Source organism: Festucalex cinctus, chromosome 9 (assembly GCF_051991245.1).
Source record: "Festucalex cinctus isolate MCC-2025b chromosome 9, RoL_Fcin_1.0, whole genome shotgun sequence".
NCBI classification, from domain to species: domain Eukaryota; kingdom Metazoa; phylum Chordata; class Actinopteri; order Syngnathiformes; family Syngnathidae; genus Festucalex; species Festucalex cinctus.
Window position 1 is genome coordinate 14914337 of NC_135419.1, and position 19517 is coordinate 14933853.

Here is a 19517-nt window from a genome sequence, read left to right on the forward strand (position 1 = left end):
ACTTTATAGTTTGTAGTACCATGGGTCAGACTTTGAGGACTGCTTTTCCAATTTAATGTACATATGTTGAAGAAAAGTTTCTGGACACTATATTTGAAAGGAAATTTAACCTTGTGTTCCCCCCCAGTTTGACTCACTGGTAGTGCATTAGCTTGTAGCTAAAGCCAGTTAACAATCACAAAAGTTGCCAACTGTAAATGTTTAAAATCCTGCATCCAACAAGCTGATTTTCTTTTAGCAAATATGCGATTAAATGAAAATGGCCACACATACAGTATTAAATGGAGAACATAATCTCTTCACGTCGTGGCTCAACTGTAAAATTAATGTTACACATAATAGAGTCAACTGTAGCAATTCTTTAGCGCCCGGAGTGTCTTTCGGGTGGCGTTTATGTGGATGTGGATTGTGGCTTAATCACGTTACAGGATCCAAGCTTCACATGGGAACCTGCTGATAGCTTTAACCAAATCTGGCTTTGGTGGAAATGTGACTGGATCATCCCATCAGCGCTACCAGCTCGGGACCACCGTTGGAGATAACAACTGGAAGCTAGCCAGCATGGCCTGGCTAAATAGGTCACAACCCAAGAGCTGCTAGGAGGAATAATAGTAATATGGTGGCAGAGTATTTTCTGGATTTACTCTCATATTTGGTTCAGAAATAATGCTTAGGCCTACCTGAAAATTGGACCTACTGATGCAGCATTGACCATGTTGACGGATACATTTCTGCTTTTCTTAATGGAGGTAACGTGTGCTAAGCTAGCTGAAAAGTCTGCTGTATGCCCGGAGCGCGGGGCGGTGAGTATGCGCTGGTGTATGAGTGTGCATGTGCCACAATGCCCCGAGGATGTTGTCGGGGCCCCATTTGAGATAGCTCGAAATATGTCAGGGGAGATGAGAGGAATCGGAAAGAGCTGAAAAGAGGAAGCAAGTATTTTTGGGTCATGTGGGTTGCCCTATTTAATGTTATTTGGAGGCATCTTGAGGCACAGTGAGCACAAAAAAAAAAAAAAAAGCACGCACATGCACTCACGCTGGCACTTTGTCAGTATATATATTTTTTTTTTAGATCAAAAGGACTATTTGCGCAATAAGTTCTTCAGAAATACTCATTGTTGTTAATAAATGAAGCATTTGGTGATGTTACTTTTCTGTATCTTCTCTATAGATATTCAAGGTGTTATTGATCCATGGATTGGGCTGAGACTGGTGCCAAAATTAGCCCAATTCCTTTTGTAAACGACTACATTACATGTACCGTATTTAATGTAGGGGTGTCAAAATTAGTGTGTTAATTTTGTGATAATTTAAAGTTCGTTGAACGACACAAATTTTTTTAACGTGTGATTAAATGTCTGGCCCTTACTTGGAAAGCCTGTACTGGGAGAAATCCAGTCGCAAAGCAGCACACGTCCACGTCAAAATTTTGCAGTAATAAATGTAATAATAATGCATGTTTTTATGGAGACTGAGGTCAAGTTGTAAATTACAATTTTAAAAATGTGCAGAATTCCACAAGTTACTTCATGTTAAATAGCTCTTAATATGAAAAGAAAAATGCACCAACGCATTACAAATATAATTATGCCATCTAGTGGCAGAAAAATTACTTTATTTTTTTTCCTTTTCTTTTTTTTTTTTTACAGTACAGTACATCTTTATTTTTAACTCAATTTTATGAATTATTATGAAATTACTGTATCAATGACTAAATACAGCCATATTTATGAGTATAAGTATAAGAATTTCGAAAAAAATATTGTATTGGACATTTTGAACAGATATAAAATTTGCAATTAAACGTGAGTTAACTATTACGATTAAAAACGTGAATTGCTTGACACCCCTAATTTGATTACATTTAAATTAAATATACTTTTTTTTTTTTTTTTACTTTTTGCTGAACTTACAAAAAAGTGTAAAAATGTCTGGTTGGGTGTGAAGTTGCAATGACTGACTGCCTCATGTTGAAAATAAATGCTAAAATGCTCACAAAGTTTCAAAGCCTTTGAAGGTGGGACAGTATTTATTTGTGTGTTTTAAACAGTGTATTACTCCAGTATTACTGAAGTCCTAGTAGAATAGATTTTAATATTCTGCTACTAGTAATACCTGATTACATTAAAGAAATACTAATGGTATATCAACCCAGTAGTGCCCTGATGTCTGCAGACTCGGGTCAATTAGAGAACCCCAGTTCAAAGCAAACATGGTGAAGCAGCAGTTAGTTGTTATGCTGCACACAAATGGAATAACTGCCGACATAAGTGAGGTTAGCCTAAATGCTTTTAAATCCCTGTTAAAAGCTATGCTCCTTTCCAATACCGCTGATTGAGCATTTTTAAAATGCTTTCCAAAATCATGTTGTATTGTACGCTCTATTGTTAATTTTAATGAGCTACTTTTGTCTTTTTAATGTTGTACATGTAAATTACACTGACTGGCAGTACCTTGTGCATGAAATGCTCTCCTGTATATAAATAAAGTACTACTATTGTTACCACGACAATGGATAAGGCTTCGACTATGACTTCTACTCCTACGCACACTCTGGACTGGTCGCCAGCCAACCATTCACACTCACATTCACACCTAAAGGCAATTTTAGAGTCTTCAATGAACTTCACAATCCACACTGGAAGGCTGTAGCACAGATGCAAGTTCCCATCCTCAGAACTGCGAGGCAGATGTACTAACCACTCAAAGACCATGCCGTGTTGTGGAAATAATTTTAAAGGGGAAGTACAAAAAAATAAATAAATAAATAATAATAATAAATTCTTGATAATAATATGTTTGATGTAGACCCACTAGTTTAAAACGGCATTTTGGTTAAAATAAGGTTAGTGGAATACGTATGAGTTAAACAGCAAAATCCAGCAGTTTTGATCAATATCAGAAGGCAGCCATTTTGTCACATGTTGTCACATGAAAACGACATCATATTTGCTCAGGTAACAACCAATCATAGCTCAGCTTCAGAAAAGTATTGAGCTGTGATTGGTCGTTGTATGAGCCTTGAGCAACTGTGATGTCATCTTCAGTTTGACAGCCGTGGCAAAATGGCCGCCCCCTGAGATGGATAAAAACGGCTGGATTTTGCTGCATAGCTCAAATTCCACAATTGTAATATTAACTCTTTGACTGCCAAAAACGTTTATTCACGATTAATAAAATCACGATGTATGCCGCCATAAACGTTAAATGACGTCAACTACGTTTTTTTTGTTTTCTTTTGTTGTTTTTTAATCAATGGGCAGTGCAACATCTAAGTGCAGCGCTGCCTGGTCAATGGGTTGTAGAATCGAAAACACTCACTAACTATGGCCACCAGATGGCAGCATTGTATCTCTTCAATGGGCTTCTAAATTACAATGAAACATGACGAAATCTGATGAAATAGAATATTTTCAAGGATGACGTGAATGATAACGTTTTGATAACGTGCGGCAGTAAAAGAGTTAATCACAATGTCATGTTTAGACTAGTGAGGTCACATTTAGCATATTATTGTCAAGACATGTTTAACGGTTGACTTCCCCTTTAATTATTTTGGAATTTTAAGAATGACATCTTTTGGGTCCTGGGGAGAGGTAAAGATCCTTTGAAATAATAAAATAATGCACCTAAAATATGTAAATATATAATGAAATGGTGTCTTGTTGTTGTCCTCATGCTACATCATTTTAGTGACTTTAATCTTCATAAATGAGACCACTTTTGTGAAATCTCAATCAAAATAGGCATCATTTGCTCAGATAATTAGACTAAAATTCCAAGTCATGGCTACTCCATCATGTCTTCACTGTTCTATAAACAAGCCTCCCCCGCCCTTGTATGTCACAGACCCCGTGTAATGACACCAGAAGTGATTTGCTTAAATGCACATTAGTATTCCTGTCACGCAGCGCAAGCACAGCAAGGGGGCCATCTGTGTGCGGGAGTCAACGTGTGGACCATACCGCTTACCTGTGTGCATGCCTAATGACGTCCGCGCTTAACTGCTACGATTTGCTCGACTGTGGTGTCTACACAAACAGTGCATGGCTGAGCAGCTCCATGGCTGCATCTGCACAGAGTGTGCCTTTCATAATCGCCGCTAATAATAGAATGAGATCGCTTTCATAGCCATGACTGTGATTTGTAATGAGCGGAGGTACTGATCGATGTTGCTGTTTTTAAATTCACCTGTGTTCGGCAAAAGAAAATAACTGCCCTGTATAATATTGTAATTTCTATTAGACACATAACAAAAGCGTGCTTTCACCAACCTGAAATGATTTTTTTTGTTGTCAAGAAAGTATGACGTAATTCAGCATTTTATGTGCATTATGCTTCCAGTCCACCAAATATGATTATCCATACTTTGACTTGATTAGTACGCAACTGTTGAACTGCCAATTTGGAGTAAACATTTTTGACGGGTAAATATGTTTGAACGTTTTTGCAAGTACGCTCAAACGTACAAGTAAGATAAAAATGAGCTTTTTTTCCTCATAAATCCTTTTTTTAATGCTAAATTTTTAGTATTTGGCCATCATTATACACACACAGAAATATTTCAAGTCTACAAGCCTCACTTAATATTTATCAGATTTTTTTTTACATGACTATTTTTTATGCATTTAGTATTAATAAAGTATAATTACTCTAAATTAATAATAATGAGAGTATTTATTTAAAGTACATAACTTATATTGTTTGAATTAAAATAATCTTGTCACGTATACATGATAAATATACTGCTATGTGAAAAACATTTATGTGCATTTTTTTTAACATTTTTATGTTTTTGGGTTGAAAATGAATGCAGACATCACAAACAAACGTAAACAAAAAAGTAATCAGGCTATACTTTATTAATGTTAAATAAATAAACCTGAGAATTATACATTTCCAATAAATAGGCTTTATCAGGCTAATGAATATGTAACATAAGGTTTATTTGGTAGGTTTGTGTTAAAATTATCTAAAAAAAAAAATAGTAAATGGGAAATTGTCATGTAAAAAAAAGTTACATAAATCTTAGTTAGGCTTTAAATATTTCTGACAGTGTACCATTATGTTCATAAGTTCAGTACGAAACATTATTTATTGTTATGGTTTATGATGATGTCTGCAGTTGCATGATTTCCGGTTGGCATTGCCAACTCACTTTGCATCTGAGGCGTTGTACATCCTGGACTGGTTATTATTATATTTCCATTTCATGTTATTCAATTCCAAGATATCTAATAGCATCTATGTTTCTTCTTTCAATGCTATGAGGCATGTCCTCATATGTGAACCGGGTCTTGTGGAAAAACAAAAAAGTAATTATGTTGCCAGGACCATGTCGTGTGTATATCCGCCCACTGTTTACACTACAGCGTCCACCCTTGAAGCACAGTTATGATAGGAGTAGGTGTGTTCAAATGCATGCAGCACCTGCAAAACCAGCATTTTTTTTTTAAATTTATTTTAAAGAATATAAGCTCTGATAATACATAATGTATTCAATGACTCAATATACAGTTCTACTTGCAGAATCAGACGCTTGAGGAAGGACATTAAATATTTGTTTTCTCCGGCGATGATGTAGTTTCTCATGCATGTTGAACTCTTGGATTGCTAAGTAATGTATGTGATGTAATTTTTATTACTGGAGCACCGCTTTGAAGTAGATATTAAGCTTTGTGGAGCTGCACAGATTTAATTAATGGAGTATGGGCACTTTTTTTGTCTTTTTTTTTTCTTTTTCTTTTTTTTTTTTACCAGCAATGCTTTGCAGAAGTATCACTTACAACTAAACCTACTTTGTGGAAGTACCATACACCTTTCCATGAAAGTTGTTTAATAGTTTTTTGTTTGATTATGGTTAATAATAGCCATATTATAACAAAAAACTAATCTAGCCTAAAAAAAGCCTACTTTTCAACCCCCGGAGTCAGGAAACGGTCTCGAAATCTGAATTCATGACATTGTAGAAGACTGTCTGTCACCTAACATTAGAACCGACAGTTTACAGAGCGTAGCCCTGTCACACGACTGATGACAGTGATAGTAATAATGACTGCCATGTTACCCATGACAACATGGAAGTCTCATCCGCCTGAAGAGAGCGCCTCGTGTCACAAACAATAGCCTAACATGGGCTGAAGGACAAAGTACTTCCCAATCTGATGCATTATCATGAGTCAGTAAGCCTTGAGCAACGCTTTATCCAATTGCACTTTAGCGTCCCGTCTCTTGTGCTGACAGCCCTTCTTAATTTATGCGTTGAGGAGTATAAGAACGGCACTGCATGTGACAACCAGCCTTCCAACACAAACCGATTGTAAATCTCAGGAGGAAGCCAATGAACAGGTTCATTCGCAGTTTCTCCTCCCTCGGATAATGAGAGTGTTTTCAGAGGCTCAAAGGATTTGCAGCACGGAGATGTATTAGTTTCCCAATGCACCGTCACGTTGGACCTGTCGTGGCCTTCAAACTGCAGTGCAGTCACAAGAAAGAAAAAAAAAAGGAACACGGACAGCTTCCACTGGTCACAATGTTTTTGCCACAGGGAAAAAAAAAAAAAAAAAGTGTCTCTTTCTGTGAATGAATTTTGACAATACATGATTCTGATAAAACTATCATTGTTATCATTGCCTACTCACATTGAAATTTGCACATTAGACCTTTGGTCTCAATATTTACTTATACAAGAAAGATTGCAAAATTACTCGCACAGAAAATATTTAAACTTGTGATCACTGTATACACAAAGATTATCAACAGTACATTTGCACGAATCTAACCCGATATCCCCCTAAGGCTACCTCCTCCTGTCACGATGCTGTCAAAATGAAAACGTTCTCCTGTGTTTCGGTGGCTGAGTCTGTCATTGGATGGAAGCATTGCCTTCGCTCCTCGCAATACTGCGTTCTGGCATGCCACAGTGTCTTTAGTGAGCCTGTCGGAGGCTTGGCTGCAACGTCTCTGGTCCAAGGTTAAACAGGTCTATTTATTGGAAGTGGACATTGAATGGAAATTTGACGTTTTGTTGATGGAAATTGCAGTAATTAAATCTGGTATTGTTTTTGTAGGAAAAAAAAATCATAAATAAAAAAATAAAGAATCACATTTGAGAGCTGCTGTAGCGCCCCCTAGAGTGGTTTTGACCCATGGCTATGAAAATTGGGGAGGTACGTGTAGCACCCCGAGACGTACAAAAAAATAAAATAAAATAAATAAATAAAAAAATAAAAGACATTGGTAGCCATACCCTGAAATGTACAGGAAGTGAGCTATGAGAATTTCAACACACAATTTTGGCCCATTTTTGTCACGATTTGTGGAGCGAGTGGGTGAGGGGGGTGAACGTGGTGGATGGACCCAATTGCAGAAAAGCAAGGCAGGGAGACAGACAGGAAGGGCAATGTGAGGAATTTTATTTACACAAAACAAGTAACAGACTGGATGTGACGTGAGAGGACTGGCCGCCAAGACCAGACCGGGCAGGGGGAAGCTGGTTGACATGACGGGACGGAACGAGAGAGAACTGGTTACCGCGACCAGACTGGACAAGGAAAAACAGGTAGCCATGATGGGGAGGGACATGAGCGGACTGGTCGCCATGACTGGACTGAATGTGGGCAGAGCGTGGGGCAACTTGGCAGGACGTGGGCAGAGCAGGGGGCGACTTGGGAGAGCGTGGGGCAACTTGCCAGGACGTGGGCAACTCACAGCGGCTAGAGGGAGACATGGACAACAGGACGTGACGAAGACGAGGGGACTGGAAGGAGACATGGACGACTGGACGTGACGAAGTCGAGGAGACTGGAGGGTGACGTGGAAGACTGGACGTGACGAAGACGAGGGGGGACTTGATGGAGGCAAGGAAGACTTGGTGACATGGACGACTGACGTGATGAAGACGAAGGGGGACTTCTTCCAAGACTTGACTCGACTCGACTCGACTCGACTCGACTCGACTCGACTCGACTCGACTCGACTCGACTTGACTTGACCTGACTTCACTTCACTTCACTTGACTTCTCTTCTCTTCACTTCACTTCACGACAGCAACGACACGACAACTGAACAAGCACCATTGATTTTATACCCCAACACTAACGAGACACACCTGGAAGACACAATAGGCTGAGGGCATTGATTGGTTACACATACCGGGAAGGGAAGACACACGCAGGTGGACGAAGTTAACAATAACGAAACACGGGGAGAACACAGGACAAAACACCACCGAAAACTAAACAAAACCCAAACACCCGGAACCAAAACACGAACATTTTTGCACATTTACAGGGGTCATACTTTTGCCCCCTTGTCCTATATGGTGAACCTGGTTGACTTCAAACTTGGCCTCTACTCTTACAACACCTGAGACAATAGCAAGTGGACGTGTCGGGGGTTCAAATTTTGTTTTATAATTCCTCCTTAACGATTCATTCTTGATTATACCTTTCACCCATGGTTATAAATATATAAAGTAAGCAATAAAAATGCCTGCGTCACATTTTTATTTATGGTACAAGAATCAATTTAAGACACTTTTTAACATTCTTCACGTTCATACATTGTTGAAATAACTGTTGTATAATAAGACTACTGTACATATTGGAAAAATAATGTAAAATACCTCAAACTTCTGTGAAATTGACCTGATAGACCATAAACTCGTGAAGCTAATTTTTTACTCAAACTCGCGTCTCATGAAATTATTATTATTATAAAGCATTCGATTTTGGAACTTCCACTGTTTTCAAATTCATATGAATTATATCTCAAATCGCAGTTCATTTATATGGTTGCCTTGTTTTTTATACAAATACTCCTTTTCTGCATTTGCATTCGCACACTGAGATTTGCAATCTATTTTCTCAATCATAAGACAGCAAAGGCTGAAGATCCTGCAAATGTGCAGGATGAGTGTGGCGGCTTATGTGACTGGACCCGCTCTTGTAAACAGTGGCACCAACTGCAGTCATGCTTGGCTGAAATTAAAACAAACAACATAAAACACTCTCAGCCTCATCGGGGCATGTTGGAATGATGTTCAGTATTCAGAAAGCTGAGGCCAGGATGCGAGTCCTTTGAGTGAAAAGAGAGGCCCATTAGTTAGTGTTGAAGACAACAACAGACGAGTAATTGCATTCCCCAACCACTAATACTGGTGGCTAATATAGTCCCACAGGAAAACTGAATGCTTGCAAATAAATGCCAGCCAACTGTGTGCCGTTCAGCCACACCTGCCTCTGGAAGGATTCACATTTGGCATGCATGTATGACTGTAACTGTAGCTGGGATATAGCTGGATGAATTGCATGGTGAGTAATTTGATGAGTCATTGGTTTGGGGAGGAGCTCTTAATCACAGATAGAGGGGAAAAAAAAAAAAAAATATATATATATATATATATATATATATATATATATATATATATATATATATATATATATATATATATATATATACACACACGTCCACGTCAAAATTTTGCTGTAATAAATTGAATAATAATGCATGTATTTGTCCTGCGATTGGCTGGCAACCAGTCCAGGGTGTCCCCCGCCTACTGCCCAGAGCCAGCTGAGATAGGCGACAGCACCCCCCGCGACCCTTGTGAGGAATAAGCCGTCAAGAAAATGGATGGATGGATGGATGGATGCATGTATTTGTGGAGACTGGGGTCAAGTTGTATTTTACAATTTTAAAAATGTGCAGAATTTCACATTACTTCATGTTAAAGATTAGATAGGTCTTAATATGAGAAGAAAAATGCACTGAGCTGTCACCAACATCTTACAAATGTAATCATGCCATCTAGTGGCAGAAAAATGACATCAACACAAATCCATCACAATCGTTTTTTGTTTTTTTTGTTTTTTTTTTACAGTACATCTTTTTAATTTTAACTCAATTTTATGAATTATTATGAAATTACCAAATCAATGTCTAAAAGATGAAGCCATATTTGTACTTAGCATTTTTCCACTTTTTGTTATCAAGAGTATGAAAACTTGGGAAAAAAAATATTGTACATTTTATTGTACATTTAGAAGAGATATAAAATTTGCGATGAATCATGAGTTAACTATTGAAGTCATGGGATTAATTACAATTCAAATATTCATATAAATATTCATATAAATATTCATATATATATATATATATATATATATATATATATATATATATATATATATATATATATATATATATATATATATGTATACATACAAGAATTTGTGCATATTTTACTTCACTGAGACAATAGATAAAAGCGATATTTCATTCTGTAGGTCAATACAATATTATGAATCCATAAGAAAATCCCACTGGCTGAAAACATGTCCATCAGAATAACATCTGCCGCTTCAACACACACACACACACACACTTGCAGAGGACAAGCTCTGAACAATCCCCTACTGCGCGTTGTGCACAAACAAGTCACGTCACGTTTCCGGTCACAGACTTTCTCCGTCGCCAAACATTCGAATGGATGTTGATCCATAAATATTTAATTGCCCCCTCATATCCCCGAGAGGAGACTCCCAACTTTCAATATCTGATGAGAGGGAAAAGCAAAGGCAAAAAAATGGTTTGGTGGTGGAAGCATTCAAAGGAAATGGCAGGAATGAACATGATGTTTGTCGGTACGCGCCACCACAGAGCACGGAGAGTGCAGCCCTACTAATGACGGAATGCATCACAGCACAGCATGACAGTGATGTTCTGTTGACGTTCGTAGCAGGAATGGAGACAACATGACGGGAGAGTGATGTCAATAAGGGTGAAGGATGATGAAACGTGCCAACTAGTGACCCCTGTATAACAACACATCAGTCGAGCTTAAATAATAAATATGGTTGGACGAAAGCACAGAGGAAGAGGATAGTTATGTCCAAAAATTACATTCATTTTGATATTAGTGTAGCTGATTCATGGGCTTCAGGTAGAAGAAGATTTGTCACTGGCTGGTTGACATCGGAAATTGGAACTAACTCAGTTTGTGAGTCAACTTGCAGACTGATGACTGTTGCCTGTTTTCGTTGTCCTCCCCACAACTTATCTGACTTACCCCGGGTTTTCACTGGTTGCGGTTGCGGTGCGGTTGCGGTGCGGTCCGGCGACGCAAGCAATTAGATTCCATTCATTCGAATGGTGCAGTTTACACCGCTTGCGGGTGCGTTGCGTGTCGACTGCGGAAGGCCTGCGGCGTGCCGCAAGCCTTCCGCAAGGATAGACCTATTTTCTATTTTTGCCGGACGCCGCAGCGGTAGGCCTCCGGCAAATGGCAAGCTAGCACAAAACACATCGAGCGGGACAGGAAGACCGAGGCAGTTTCAAAATAAATTTCCGGTTACCTTTCAGAATAAAACACTCGCCAGCTCCTATTTCGCAAGTTTTTCAGCAAAACGTGACGTGGGCGTCGCCGGGCCATGTGCTCATTCACGGTTTAGACACCAGCGAACATGGACGAGGAGAGGTTTATATTGGAGGTGGAAAACCACAAAATAATATATGACACGGAACATCCTTTTTATAAGGACTGTAATGTATTGTGAGTTTGATGTTCGCGATTGCTTGTTGTGCCCGTCTCGCTTGCCGTACTGAGCGGCAGCCGGACGCGGAAGACAGAAATAAAGAGTGGACCCGCACTGACCCGACTCTCGTTATTAATATACTTTACAAGGACAACCAAAAAAAAGGATGCTGCATGGAATCTCATAGCAGAAGAAGAAGAAAAAGTTAAATCAAAAGAAGTCCACCTCTCTTTCTGCTTCTCTGTTGAGCACAGACATTCTGTATGTTTGTCGTTGTGAAATGCCACATGATCGCGCGCGCGCGGTCCCGCGAGACACGTTGGGAAGTGGGCGGCGACGGAGCTGCCGGACCGCAGCTGTGCGGAGCCGGTGTGGATTGACAAAAAAATTGACCCGTCCGGAGCACGCAGTCAAGACGCACCGCACCGCAACCGCACCGCAACCGCATCCAGTGAAAACCCGGGGTTACGGCCCTGAGAAAAGAAGGCAAATAAGAGTATTGTGATTGGTCCAGTATGTATCGTGCCTGTAGCCCCAATTTATCACTGACTTCTGGATAAGATTAGTAGTCGACAATGAACGGACAGAAACATTTAAGGCAATAAGTCCAAGGTCCTGATTTACTTGATTGAAAATAGCTTAACAGACGCAATTTGATATTTCCGACGAATTGTTGTCGCTGATTTTGCCACATCAAAAAAACAGGTGCAAACTGCATTAGACACAATGAAAAATGTGACGTCTAGAGCGGATCTTTTCCTCATATTTTCAGAGCCGGGCACTTCCACCTCCCGTCGTTGACCACGCCCACCTCTCGCCAAGTGCTTCCGCATATTCGGCTAACCCCGGGATTACACCGGATGCGTGTGCGTTGCGTCTCGGCTCCGCTGCGTCTTGACTGCGTGCTCCGGACGCGTCAATTTTTTGTAATCCCAGAGTAATGCTTTATGACACGAAGCCTCGCACGGAATGAGAAGAACTATCTCTACTCACCCCAATCAACGGATTTTAATGTGCTTCAGTCGGTGCTCGGTAAATGACGAGAATTTATTTTTATTTTTTTAAATCAAACAGATTATTGAGACATACTGTCTATTTAGCAATGCGATTTTGGAGCTTGGGTATGTAAGGACTGACTCAAGAAGGACTCATTCATCACTTCCTGGCATCTGGGACATTTCAGCCCACTGTGGCCTCTTTCACAGCAAGTTATTCGGGAGTGCCGTCCCAAGTTTTCAATGCAGTGTTACGCAGGATGGGCAAATTTCACAACCAGGAGTTTCGGCTTTCTCCAGCAGGTTGTATAAATGTTGCCTCTGCAGTAAATGTTCCTCAAGCTTGTCCCTTGTTGTGACTTAATGGTGAGCGCTACGATATGAAGTGCCTGAGGGCCTGCGAAAGAGTCTTAAATAAGAGATGTGCTGACAGATGAGAGGAAAAAAACAAAAAAACAATGATGAATATGAATGTGAAGGGCCAGGAAGTGATTGCCGGTGACATATGGATGTCGAAAACATTGTCGCGACACATTTGTCATTCTCTTGCATTATTCTCTGTTGACGCACTTGTCAGTTATGCTTCAGGTTCTTAATTGTTTCATACACTCTATTGACAACCTCTTTGCCTCACTGTTCACAGAATCAACTCAGGTATTTTTATCAACCAACCATTTGCCTCACATTTTTCTTGTTTGTACAAGACAAGGGACTGTTAGCTTTTCTGTTATTCAATATGGTGTAGGGCAAAAGGGGTGGCCAGCACATGTCACATATTTGTGACCAGAGGCTTTATCATGCTGCTGCAGTGTATGGTACACAAAAATAAGACAACGTTTTGCAGCAAACATAAGCTTCAATGTAGCTTGTTAAATAATAAAATAGAAATGTGTCATTCCTGACTGTAGGTCAATTGTACATCCCCATTAAAAGACAATATTTTATTCAAAAAAAAAAACTAATAAAATGCTATATTCGGTGTTTAGTCAAAATGAGAGATTTACTTTGCAATGATCTTTTTTTTTTTTAAATCCCTATACAAATACGAAGTATGAAATAAACACTAATAACTGAATAACTGGTTAATAAACAGGAATATGGACACAAATGTTTTTGTAATATATATATATATATATATATATATATATATATATATATATTTGATAGGGACAGACAGCACTACTGGGCATACTCTGCCTTTTGCCTTTAGTCAGCTGCGCTAACCTCCTCCCCCGAGATCCCAAACAAGATAAGCAGTAAAGTAAATGGATGGACGTATCAATAATTGAAGCTGCTGTGTTTCAATCACAAGAGACAACGACATGATACACTGTCGTATAATTTTATGAGTGACTGATTAAGTGTTCTATCACTGACTTCGAGCTAAAATATCTGACTGCTGACGTGATCCAGCGTTCTCATGCCAGGGAGAAAATCAATTCAGCTGAAAGGGATGGACATGACACAGCAGAGCAGTCGTGTGGCTCTCGATACACACACGCGCACACACGCAACAAGCTGACTGTGAACAAGCTAGACTGTCCTCAGAAGACCAAAAAAAAAATCCTCCTTCAAAGACTAAACATCTAAACATACAGTCGAACCTTGGCTTAAGATAACAAATCACTATGCAATTTCTCAGCTTTTTCGCAGACAGTATACTGTCTGCGAAAAAGCTGAGAAACAAAGAGTATACTCTTTGTTTGTCATGATTACAGCTCGCCCATACAGCTAGCCGGAATCTTTGTTTATCGCTTTTCTCAACATCGAAAGACGTTCAACACAAGTGTACACAAACAAAGAAAAGTAGAAAAAGCCTAGCTAGCTAGCAGTTTCAAACCAGATGAAGCGGCTGTCATGCAAACAGTACAGTGACCAGACGTCGCAGTTTTACGGAGATAGTCCTGGTGGATTTTGCCAGCCCCATTGTTTTGTCTAATTTTTACGCATTCTCGTCCCGTTTTCGGGGCATGTTTATGTCAAAATAGCTACCTTTCCATGACATTTTTTAGCAAAACAAAAGGGACACATTTCTACAGTTTCGACTTGTAGCTTTTACAATTGAAGATTGTTTCGCTTGTTAGGCATAATTCTCGTAATGTCCCATGTCTCGTAGTAGGTGCTCAAGTAATGTCCATTTGTTTGAGACTGCTAGCTAGCTGCCGCAAGCTAGCTAGATTGTGCCGCTTCCGTCGCTTTGCAGGGCTTTTTCTAGATTTCTCTTTGTTTGAGTGTGCTTATGTTAAGCATGATGGGACCTGGCTTGAACTGCTAGCTTCATAATAGCACTATCACTAGCAGTTTTCACTTTCATTGGAGCAATACTGAGGGCTATTTATAGATGCGTAAAATATGCACACTGTCTTTTCTTGAAATGAAACTGTGAAGCCTGGTTAGGGTATTACCTTGGCAAAATGGCTGTTCAATATCCTAGTTGAACTAAGCTGTGCGTGTATATGTGCTTTGTTGCCAAAGCTAAACAGAATAAAGGGGAGACGAGTGCTATTATTTATCGTTTTGTACCAATGACCACGGAATATTTGTGTGTGCTTTGATTTATATGACTGTGCTCAGTATGTTGATTATATGGGTGAATCTGTATTTACTCGGGTCTATTATGGCCTTTTCTCTGTTTATTATTCCAACAACAAATTATTGGGTTATATTAATAAAGGCCTATTATCAACTGCTCAATAGCCACTGCTGCTTGGGGCTTCCTGTAATTGGAGCAGTTATGGTTAATTACCCATAAACACTGAAAATTCAATGTAGAAAATCAATATCAATGGACAAAAACACTCCAAGTTGCCCCCTTCACACAACAAATAATTTATTGAAGAAGAGCCTCTTATTCTGCTACGACACATAACCATGACGCGTGAACCACAATATTTACATCATGTCAGTGCAAAGCAAGAACAAACAGCACCTTACAATCTTCTCCTTTGTTTAAAAAAAAAAATTCCCACCTCGATGTCTTACAAGAGTTAAGGAACTGCTATGCATTTACTTGTCAGCCATTTTGACTTTTCCTGCAATGCAACAGTGCGGTCGCTATGGGAACTGGTACATGAATTACTTACCATTGGTATTATCTCTCCATCCCACCCACACACTACAGATAGAATGACAGCGAGAACAAGCGACGTTTGAGGAACCAAGAGAGGAGATGTATGATGGATAAGGAGGAAAGAGGCACAGGTTTGTTGCCCCCACTGATACTTTCTCTTAGTGGGTACCTGAGAAGAAGAAAAGATGGAGGGGTCAATTTCACAATGCTGCCTAAAGGGACAGGAAGGCAGAGGGGAGGCGTGACGAAATGTAATGTGGTGCTTGCAGTATGGATATTTAATGAGTGTGTGAGGAAAATGTGCATATATGTATTGAATGACAAATCTCAGCAGGGGGGCGAAAGTTTGCCAACTCGTTACTCTTGTGAAATAATCTCCTGAAAACTAAAATAGTTGTAATATTCTCAAGGTTTAAAAATTAAAATATACATTTGCACCCCTTATGTGGTGAGTATAAAATGTATCACTTTCTTCCGTCAGTTTCTGATTCACTCGCAGCACGAGACAAGCTCAGACATGACACTCCATGCTTCCTGCGAATGTGACTAGTGAGTACTTTTTCAGTGTGTGGGATTCTGCAATGTCGTCTCATGAGTTGCCAACTAGTTTTACTCTGGTCTGAAATTTGAAACACAGTCGAATGGCATTGCAATAAAGCAAATACATGAAAACAGAAATCCACTCACAGATGCTACAATCATTTTTGCAACATATTACTTCTCACGTTTTCTGAAAGGATGAACAGATGAACACATGAAGTTGTGTATCATTTGAATAAACGAGAAACTGCTGCATGCAGAATAACAATATGTGTTTATACAAGACCCAGTTTAATATTAAACAATTTAATGCAGTATTCACTATGCCATGGGTGTGAAACTTGTTTTCATTACGAGCCACATAAAGATGCCCTCAGTGGGGTGGTTATTTGAATGCATAATCGCAGTACAATTGATAGTATTTGGTCAGTTGAGTGTTTTAAGCAATGCAGTACATGTGATGTACACCACCGCTGGTCGCCGTTCATCATCATTGGCACATCTTCACTGAGCTTCAACAAAAGAATGTTCAATTTGAGAATACAAACAAACAACATAAATGTGTCATTATTTTTTTTTTAATACTTGGCAAAGGCAATGTTTTCTTGCTAGAGCTAACCATCTCCCAAACAAAATATATCTCATTACTGTAGCCATCAGACCTGCATTTTATGATACTAATTTAAATATAGATGTAAATACACAGAAAGCACAAGTAGGTCTTGAAATATGACCCTTCTAGAGCATGTGCTGTAGTTCAACAGCACCAATCTGGTAAGAAATTCTTGATTTAAATTTTCCACTTGACATATTAATTCACCTGAATTTAAAACTGTCTAACAAAAGAAAACTAAGGAGACACTGTAAACACTTTTTCCTCATTATTATTTGTCAGTCGGTCAGTATCCATTGTAATAAGGTCATAAACTCTGAGGGACATGTTTGGGTATGTAGTTACTGGCCGCACAGAGATTGTTCGAATGCTACATAAAGTTTTTGATGAAGCGTCCTCCCTCTATGTTGCTACCTTCTAGTGGTCACAGCAAAGGAGTAATGAGCAAAAGCATTCGAGGGGAAAGACGAGGGCTGTGGTGCAGTGTTGGGAAATTATAAAAACAATACAACCATGTGAATCTTAACATCTATATGCCTCTATTATCATAGTTTCTAGTACTGGATTTGCCACATCAAATGTAGAGTCTTTATAAGAATATCACAAGTCAGGCAAGGGTTATGTTTAGGGTCACGCAAGGGTTATGTTTACTGTCATGACTAGGGTCATGCAAATGTTATGCTTACCGTCATGACTAGGGTCATGCAAGGGTTATGTTTACTGTCATGACTAGGGTCATGCAAATGTTATGCTTACCGTCATGACTAGGTTCATGCAAGGGTTATGTTTATGGTCATGACTAGGGTTATGCAAGGGTTAAGCGTAGTACTGCCTTGACTAAGGTCATGCAAGGGTTATGTTTACTGTCATGACTAGGGTCAGGCAAGGGTTATGTTTGGGTCATGCAAGGGTTATGTTTGGGTCATGACCGTGTGTTCAAGTGTCTGTTTTGAACTGAGGTTAAGTGTCTGTTTTGAACTGATGTAAGCAGCATCTAGTTTCAACTGGTAAGACGCTATGTGATGTCAGAAGCTATGTGATGTCAGGAATCTTTAATCTCTTTATCTGGTCATTAGCCCATCAGATAATTCAATGTCAGTCCTGTTACCCACATACCACACAGCCAATCAGATTGATTCGCTGTCTATATAAGCCTGACTGAGAAGTGTGTGTTTTTGTCAGATTATTACTTCTGTTACCTCTGTCTCCCTGTGCACCTCCACAGCCCAAATTAGCTTCACGTCTCTTGATGTTATGTGAATAAAGTGTTAAAATCTTATTTGTGTCTGCGCTTTTGGATCCAACCCCAGAACACAACAATTGCTGCTGTCATGTTTTTCATGATGCAACCTGTGCTTCCTGTTGAGCCGGGAGGAGGCTGACTGTCACCGTTGGAAGCTGAAAAAGATTTGCAGGCCAATTTCTTCACGGACGTATGAAGCTGATTGTGAGCCAAGTAACATGAGGTCATTGTCTGAGGCAGACATCTTACAGCGAGCTAATCACCCCAAAAGTCGTTTTACTCCCTAAAAGAAAAGTGATCATCACACGAGGCACGAGATCAGTTGCCATCAATTAATGAAGCCCTCAGTGGAAAAGGCCAGAAAATTCTGGATCCATCTGGTTCTCAGTTTCACATAAAATACCCGGCAGAATTCAGATCTCATTTAATGCAAATTAGATTGCCCGCAGAAACAGAGACATACTTTAAGAAGATTGTGAGTAGCAAGTTTGTATAAAATTTGGCTGAAGATTATGCTCCTTTTAGCTCATTTAGCTCTGGGGATTCGACAAGGAAGGATGTGCGGTAAACTTTACATTTTTGAATGGGAATGGAGGATGGATTTTCTCTCCATTGCAGGAATGAGTTTGACACAGACTGAGGTTGTGTTCTCCATGAATCAACCTTTTTTATTGTTTACGGGCAACTTGTCACACACACGTAGCCCAATGTAGCTACACTTTTGTTAAGCATTTGGGTCTCAGCAGCCTATTAAAAATGACACCATTCATACAGGCAATTTACAACATGAGATAAATACTCTATTGCATCTCAAGTAGATTGACAGCACACTGACACCCAAATAATAACACGTAAATGAACTTCAATCCCACTAAGACAGGAATCATAGTGAAGGTAACGTGTTAGTAAACAACTCTGTAATCACAAACTTTTTAATACAAAGGATATTAAAAACAAATCAAAGTTTTAAAAACATTTAGGGAGTTGAGCTGTGTCAAATAAGAAAAACAGAATGGCTTCAAGACTATAAAATTAGAACAAGTGAGAGAATGCAAAAGAGTGTGGTGGTGGGAGGGCGGGAGGGGGGGGGAGGGGGGGGGGGGTTGCCGAAGACGGATTACGTACAGCAACTAGTTAACATTATTAATAGCATGGCTCGTGATGTTACAATGGTATCAGTAGATCTTTAAAAACGCATATTAGTGATGCCAGGCGATTAATTTTTTAAATTGTAATTAATCACATGACTTAGTTAACTCACAATTAATTGCAAATTTTATCTCTGTTCTTGTTTACATAAAAGTGGGGGGAAATGTTAAATGGGAATATAGCTGCATCTTTTAGTCATTGATACAGTAATTTCATAATAATTCATAAAATGAAGTTAAAATTAAAAAGATATGTGCTTGATTTGTGTCGGTCATTTTTCTGCCACTAGATGGCATAATTGCATTTGTTTGACATTGGTGACAGCTCAGTGCTTTTTCTTTTCATATTAAAAGCTATCTAATTTTTAA